Below are 8082 nucleotides of genomic sequence, written 5' to 3' on the forward strand. Positions count from 1 at the left end.
CAGTAGCAAACTCCACCATATGTTCTGGATACTATTACAGCAGTTGACCCAACACTTACAATGTATTAAAAAATATATCATTTTGACCATGATGGCTATTAAACAATGCATTACATTTCATCAGCTTCATGTACAATTGTATGGTGCAACATTAACATACCTGTTAATTCATTATTGGAATATTGGAAACATGATCCCATTCCTGTATACGACATTAGAACATTTACGAACGAGAGAAGGCCACTGGGCCCATCTACGCTCGTCCAGGGGATTAGTAACCGATTTGTTCTCAAAACTTTGTCAAGCCGTTTGTTAAAGGATCTAAGTGATTTTGCCTCTTCAACAGGATTAGGTAGCCCATTTGGGGGGGGGGGGATTTCAACAAATGCGATGATTTGCATTTGTTGAAATTCAAAATTAATGATAACAGCTGTTGTGTACGTTGTGTTACAAAAAGCAAAAGAGAGAGGCACATTTTACTAATAATTCTGTTCAAGTGTTTAAGATGTGTTCTGGGAACTTAAAAGTAAAACTTAACAGTAAAAGTGCTTGGTTTATAAGATCTATCACGTCACAGCAACTAAGCAAATAGCAAAATAGCCAAGGCCTGCGTCCGTACCCAGGCAACCGGAGCAAGCACACGGGGCCCCGATGCCAGAGGGGGGCCCACACACACATACAGAAATAAAATTGGAAATATCAATACATGTACTATTTCTCTGCTGGCTATCCTACTCAAGCAGCCATTAGGACTAGAAACGATTAATTTTCACTCAACTAAACTGTATGCATGCAGTGCTGTGTAACTTTTCAGATCAGATTTTCCTGCTTTCTGCCTGTTCCCTTAGTTACGCCTCTTCTCACTCCTTTTGGCTTCCGGCCTCCCCAGGGCTTTGTAAAGCCGAAAGCTATTGGCTGATCTCGACATACATTATACAAATGTGCCAATTAAAGTCATCCTATAATTGACACAGTTACTTTCCAACAATCAAGACTTTCATAATAAAGCCCATTTATAAGGATATGATTTTAAACCATCAGAAATGAAACCTGCCAAACCTCTGGAACCTCCAAATAAAAAGAAACTCATATCTGGATGTCAAACTGAAGGAAAGGACTACAAAAAAAAAAAGGAAAAAAACAACTGCAGTAAAGTACACTCAAATTTTCTATGTAAATTAAAAAATATATGTTTCTGTAAAGTGTACACTATGGAATCTACAGTAAAAAAGAAAATGTGCTAAAGTCATGTACTGGTAGTTTTAATTAAACATATATATATATATATATATATATACATTTTTTTTACTATTTTCACATTGTACAGTACTGTGTAAAGTACAGCAGCATGATTTACTGTGTGTTACCAGTAGGCGGAAGTAAAAAGAAAGTGTGACAGTTATTCATTTGATTTGTGTATAGGCCTACTCTACAAATTTATTACAATTTTATTTATTTTTTTAAATCATACAACTCACGTCTCCAGACATGTCTGGTTTAGCGAGGGACTACTGATTATGAAAACCTTTTTGATAGAAATATATTTGTGATTTAGGGGTGGGGTGGGCATTGGAGGTCATTGCCTGCAGCCCACAAAAACCTACTGCCAGCCCTGATAATAGCCAGTGCCATTTTAACTAATTAAGAAGTTACTGAGTCGAAGAGGGCAACGAAAAGCTAAACTCGCGCCACTGGTAGTTTGTATTCTCTTTTTGAGCTGGTACAACTATAAAATGATACTTGCTGTTACTTACACTTATATATTACTAAAAATCATCAAGGTAGTCCTCACTCTTCCAGTAACCATTACAAGCAATGAGCGTCTGTTTTCTGTTTTAAGTTTGGTTAAAACCTATTTACGAACTTCCATGACCAATCCTCATCCGAGTGATCTGGTTGGAATGGCAACTGAAATCATTGGTAAAAAATGATTTTGAAGTCCTGGTTGATATCCTTGCAAACATGAAGCCTAGATGATGTAACTTAAAAAAGGATGGTGAGTAAGTAGATTCAAGAAACTGCACAGAGTCCTTTTCTTCAGTCAGTTGTTAGGTTTATTGAAATATGCAGGGAGTCTGGTCCCAGGTACAGGACACAGAATACTCGTTCTTACAATTGTTGCATGACATTAAATACCCTTCTGCATAGGTGTCTCTCCCCTCCTCTTTCTCTGACACTTAACCAATAGAAAAGGTACAACTCATTATCATTATATGTGTGTGTGTGTGTGTGTGTGTGTGTGTGTGTGTGTGATCTAGTGTGAAGATCTCTGAACTCAGTGCTTTCTTCAGACCCTGGTGTCACAAAGGTCCATACATCTGGTTTTTGTCATCTTCCTTGTTCCTATCTCTTAGACACTTTGATCTCAGTGGCACTATCTCTTTGGATCTCTCTGAAGTCTTAGAGCCTGGTTCTTTGGTCCCCTTGAAAATTAGCTTTATGACCCCGTCATAAACCAGCTGTATTTTCTAAGCAAAAACCTGTTAACTAGTTTTATAGCCCAGTGGACTCCCGAAGAGCAAGCTTCTTTCATGTCAGGGCTGGAGATCAAAGGACTTGTTTATACAGCCGTGTGCTGCTGGCCAGCCATTTGCTTTGACACAAATGAATCTTAACTTCTCTACCATATTGCAGCCTTCATCTATCACAGCAGTGCTTGCATTTTTGGAACTAACAGCTTTTTCTATCCAATGTTAAATCACTTTTCAGAAAAATAACATGAATACAGCCGTCATTCCTCATGCGTAGCAAACTGCTATTCAATACTTGTTCCATGTTTTCCAACACTAGATGATATCTGCTGCCTTCCTAGGTTTATTCATGCAATTCCAGAGGCTGTTGTTTTTTTTTGCAGGTTTTATTATTAAGGAGAGGTGGTCCCCCGCCCCCCCCCCCCAAGCCTTTTGTGAAGTGATGTCCCTGTTTAAAGTATTGGTTTCTCTTTAACTACAGTACAACTAAGTGCATATTTTGAATTTAGGTATTCCTAATGATGGATATACAACTTTCTGTAAATGAGGAAAAGGCCTGTCTATAAACACACTTTGTTATTGTTATAACCTGAGTATTATTATTATTATTATTATTATTATTATTATTATTATTGCTGCTTAACTCTTTAAAATGGCATCAAGTAGTACACAAGGTGTTTTTGGTCTAAACAATGTTATATAAATGTGATGTTTGCCACTTTTCCAAGCCAAGTAGACTACAGTAGTAAAGGTAATGTATTGTTACGGGTAAACAAATTGCTATAAGGTTAGTGTAAGTTTACTATTCTGCTATATTTTCATATAACTGGAAGGCCGAAGTACTCGAGGCACTCGTGAAATATTGTATCAAACCTCAATTATGTACAAAACAAAACCCCATTTTCCCCATTCCATGTGGCGACACGTGTACAATATGACGGGGGTACCTCACAGTTCCCTTTGTAAACTAGTTTTATTGTGCATGATGTAGGGATATTCTGACTTCATCAGTATTTTGGGGACAAAATCCAGCAGCATCTGGGATGCTGTTCCATGATTGTGTCAAGTAACATTCCACCTTTACTCCTAGAGCAGTGAGATTTTGGGATGCTAGCACCCCACTTTGTATACATCCAGTTACGATGCTTTCTGTGCCCAAGGTACAGACAGAACAATGTGCAATAAATGTGATTCCATCCAGATGTGTACTTGCAGAGACCAGATGGAGATGCAGATGGCCAGCAAGTGTCAGAGATGCCAAGAAGCCAAACTGCAGGAAACAAGCATTCCAGGTGGTGGGGTTTGTTTTGTCAGACAAATTTATACAAATTATTTTTAAGTGAATTAATTATTAATAAAAACAAAGTTCTTTCTCACAAAATGTTAATAGGATGTGCATGCTTGCAGCTTGGAACTTGTTTAATGTGGGCTAATTTAGCAGTAATTCAGTAGGGAGTGTTTTATGCTTTAGAAACAGCAAGTCCGTAAACAAAGGACCAATAACCACAAATGCCTTTTAATGGTTTGTTTTTTACAATCATTCTGATATTCTATTTTTTTTTCTCTATTGCTGTCTAACTGGCTGTCATCTTGCTTGCAGGCACGCATAATTTTGTCATGGTTCTTGAGCAATCACATGATATTGTGACCTTTCAACTCTGCTGACTTCTATACTGTACCAAAAAACTAGTAGAGAACATAATCGGATATTAAATTGGAAAGCGATGAAATAGTTCCAAAACTGTAGACTTAAAGTACACCTTAAAGATTCAAAATAAAACCTGGACTGTTCTTGAACCAGTTCAAATCTTGCCAGGATTGTAAACGTTTTTCTCGCTTCAGGCCAAATAGCATCTGCTACCGCAGAGGAAAGCTGTGCTTTTCTTTAGGGTGACCTATATGGTGTCTGACCTGTGCTGTGCACCATTCCTTGACAAGGCACTCGCCATGAAGGTAGGTGACCTGCCGTACAAGTAGGTTGGATGGATTTTAAAAGCACATAAGCAGGCATGTTGGTGATATTAGCTGCTGATAAAACAAGTCCTTGAAGACTTTTAAGGCGCAGAATCATTTATAGCTGCTGTGGTTTTGTGGTTTAACATCAGGCTATTTTTTTTTTTATCAACTGTGAGAGACAGCCATCCTAACCCTGCAGTGCACTCCACTGGTTTTGCCACAATCCTTTTAAAGCAGCTTCAAATGTAATTTTCTTCCTTTGTTTCACTTACTACCCCTTTTTGTGTTTGCTGCGTTTTGTTTGTACCCCCTCTTCACAAGAAACATGAGCTGGGAGAGTTAGTAAGCACCACATTAATGATTTCAGCACATACAGTACAACAGCAGAGAATCGTAGAGAACACAGATAAAGGGATATTAAACATAAGAAACGAGATGTTAACAACAGGGCCTTTAAGGGCAATATTGAACACTACATTTTAAGTTGAAATAGGAAAAGAAAGCAGATTTATACTTCTGAAAACTAGTGAAAAGGTTTTGAAAACAACTTAAAAAACATTAGTTTAATTTCGCCCTCTAGTGGGCAAAATGAGTAAATGGCGCTTAATTATCACTTGGCAAAATAGGCTGGCACACAGAGAACACACCTCGGGCATCAGATTGTGTGGTATCCCGTTCCCAGCTCATCCCCTGGCTCTCTCAGCAGTGCATCACCACATTGAACACAGGGAAAATTATAGCGCTTTTATAATAACGCCACAAGCATAGAACTCAGGTTTTCTGCTGAGCTGCTTTAATTGTTCCTGCATTGCAGCACACACGTTAAGGCAATCCAGCAGAATGTTATAGCTGTTCTGTTTTGAAGCAGGTACAATAGCAGGAGCAATAATAATAATAATAATAATAATTATTATTATTATTATAACAACCGATGGTAATGGTATAATGATACAAGCAAGAAGTCCATTTATTGTTTTGATAACGTTTCCTGCTTTAATATTTCAGGTCCCGGGGGAGGGGTGTCAACAACAATTAAACAAAAGTTAAAAAATAGTTTCACAAATAAGGGGGACTCGGGACAATCATTATTTTGAGGTTTACCTTTGAATCCGCAGCGGGGGTGGATGGCTGATGACCCGTCTCTGCGGGGGGTAAGTGACCTGCACTCTGCTCTAACCAGCAGCGCAGAAATCCATTCACTGGCGGGTCTATTAACTTCAAACTTGGTTTTAGCGTGACACTACTGAAGCTAAAGGATGGGTGAAGCGCGTCTATATTTTTCCTGTGCTTTTAATTTCTATGTATAGGGGTAAAAAGAAAGCGCGCTGAGAACGGAGCAACAACACAGCCATTAACGGCAAGTCAAAGCTATAGGACTTGTTCATGAACAGGTTTCTGAGCAAAGTAAGTAACTCCATAAATACAATGTCGTTGATAAATACGAGCTTATTTGAATCTCTCTGTCTCGTACATGCATCGTTCTTGTCAACGATGTTGTCAGGTTTTCTTTTACGAAAAAACATTAAGAATTGCAATGGCATATTTAGGCTACTCACTAGTCACAGTGTTGTATGCGCCACAGCAGGTTCAAGGAGAGGAAGCTTATAGCGTGCATACCGTGTTTTATGTAGTTCACGTTGATACCAATTTTATTAACGATTCAGTTTTAAAATTGGCAGATGTTACCACCTGTAGGATTTTACTGGCACTAAACCAGCTGATTTCGAAGCTGATTTTTTATGTTTTTATTTTACTCTTTTCACTTTCTCTAAATTTCAGGTCAATAAATTATAAATGTTTCTCTTTCTTCAGCCCGACTGGCTTCTCAGGGTTTCTCACTGGTCGTCGACGTTGTGGTAAGAAAATTAGTTGTTTGCTGCAGATTATATATATATATATATATATATATATATATATATATATATATATATATATATAAATTAAAATAACATTTTCAAATAAGAATATTCTTATTCTATAATAGTAGCAAGAAACAACTTAGCATAATGCATAATACAATTAAATGATAATTTAATGATGGACTATATTGTTAAAAGACAAAAATGCTAGACACCTCTAGCAATTATATCTATTATATCAACTAGATACAAAATATTTATTATTCAAGAAGTTCTATTTAAAAAAAAAAAAAAGTATTGCTCCATATTTGTTTATGAAACTAAACCAATGTTCTAATGTTCAAGCCCCTGCATGTACAGGTAACCCAGCAGCTGAATAAAGACTCCTCTGAGAAGATTGCTTATCTGTATAAATATTACTCCCCATCTAGCTCCCATTATACAGTATATTGAATACTATACAAAAACGTTTGTCACTGCTGGGGGTTTTCTGAGGATAAGCAGCTACAGGTCTGGTATTCTCTTTGTGTATTTGAGACTGTAAACGTGAGCTTTAGACATTTCTTTAGTGTTGTATTACAAAGCTGTTTTGTTAGGCTTAATGAAAGCAGTGTGTGGTTCATTGGAGTCGCTGGTGGAATGTAGTTTTGTATTTTTTGAATCCCTGTGTGATACTCCCGGGTAGGAGCCTGAAGGATGAGTGTACAGTCTGATAGAATTAATAAATAACGACAGGGAACGCCAGCACAATGTGCTGTTTATTCATTCATCCACAAACCCGTCTGAGTTCACATATTAACTTGTCAATCAATGTTGTTCTTTGTTAAGCAGAAGAATTATTGGGTTTGGTTTTACTGTTTTTGCTGTCAAAATTCTGGTGATGAAAACATAGTCTAATGTTTAGTAAACCTGCACACTATAACACATCCTTTCTGATAACTGTGCAGCCACGATCCGGTGTACGTTTTTCTGTTATGTTTGTTCTCCACAGTGGTTATTCCAAAACCAGCATTTGTTAAGTTTTACCTGCTGAAACATCCAGCTTCAATTCTGTTTTCTCTTTACTGATCAAAATATGCTCTTTGATATTTCATTTTATATTTTAATCCCAGTATAAATAAACTCTTTTTTTTGGTGCAAGTGGAGTCAGTCACCTGACAGACGCTGGGCCCGACAGGGAGTCGCTTTGAGTTCCAGAATCTTGTTCACACTTCTGTCAGAGACAAGGAGGGCACACGCCTGTTCCAGTGTCCTGCACCGTGAAGCTGTGGAATGCGCACATCATCCCAAACTCAGCAGCCCCGGCCCTCACATGCACTGACATACAGAGTAACTTCCATTTCACAAGTCCTCACCTGCTCTGCAGTGCAGTGGCTTCCAGTGAAGAGATATGGGGTAACAGGCACAGACCCTCAACGACTCGGAAGAGCTGGTTCATCACATTTGTGCTCCGCTCTAGATTAGGGTCTGTAGATGTTTTTCTTTTTTTCCCCTTTAATTGTCTTCAGTTTAAAACTGTTTGACTATACACCATTTTCTGATTGGGGACAGTAAATACAGACATTGTGGTATTGAGTCATTTATCCATGTATATTTCTTTATTTATCAATATTCTACATTATATAATTGTATTTTTTGTAGAGCTACACATTTTAGGTAATTTATGTATAAAGTGTTGAACTATTGGTTAATTTACTTTTAAATGAGTTTGGATTCACAAAGCTGACTCGAGAGCCCTTGGTCCTGAGAGTTAGACCACACTGCCTCCTCCCAGTCGCTGATGAAAGGTCAGTACA

The sequence above is a fragment of the Acipenser ruthenus genome, chromosome 14 (genome assembly GCF_902713425.1).
Source record: "Acipenser ruthenus chromosome 14, fAciRut3.2 maternal haplotype, whole genome shotgun sequence".
NCBI classification, from domain to species: domain Eukaryota; kingdom Metazoa; phylum Chordata; class Actinopteri; order Acipenseriformes; family Acipenseridae; genus Acipenser; species Acipenser ruthenus.